This window comes from Protobothrops mucrosquamatus, unplaced genomic scaffold, assembly GCF_001527695.2.
Source record: "Protobothrops mucrosquamatus isolate PMUCROS unplaced genomic scaffold, P.Mucros_1.0 scaffold660, whole genome shotgun sequence".
Classification (NCBI taxonomy): Eukaryota; Metazoa; Chordata; class Lepidosauria; order Squamata; family Viperidae; genus Protobothrops; species Protobothrops mucrosquamatus.
In genome coordinates, this window is record NW_015386949.1 from 1,413 (window position 1) to 2,022 (window position 610).

Sequence of the window (610 nt, forward strand, 5' to 3'; positions counted from 1 at the left end):
CTGCCTAAAAGCCATTTAGATGTTCTGCCTTTCAAAGGAGCCCATCTGGAAGAACTGCCTGGTAACCTTATTAGTGACAGGGCAGGACCAAGTCACAGGAGACCTGCTGAGCTGGGGGTTCCTTCAACGAGACCATCTATTTAAAAGGCCCTCATTCTCCTGCACCTTCCCTTCTCGCTGAAACAGCCTCCTTCCATTCAGTGGGCATAGATCAGGGAGGGAGGGAGGGGACAGAAGGAAGTAATGGAAGGTAGGGAAGGGAAGGAGGAAGGAAAGAAGTAAAGGAAGGTAGGGAAGGGAAGGAGGAAGGAAAGAAGGAAGGGAAGGGAAGGGAAGGGAAGGGAAGGGAAGGAAGGAAGGAAGGAAGGAAGGAAGGAAGGAAGGAGAGGGAGGAAGGGAGGGAGGAAAGGAGAGGGAGAGAGGGGGAGGGAGGGAAGGAGGGAGGAAGGAAGGAAAGGGAGGAAGGAAGGAGAGGGAGGAAAGAAGGAAAGGGAGGGAGGGAGGGAGGGGGAGGGAAGAAGGAAGGAAGGAGAGGGAAGAAAGAAGGAGAGGGAAGAAGAAGGAGAGGAGGAAAGAAGGAAAGGGAGGGAGGGAGGGAAGAAGGAAGGAA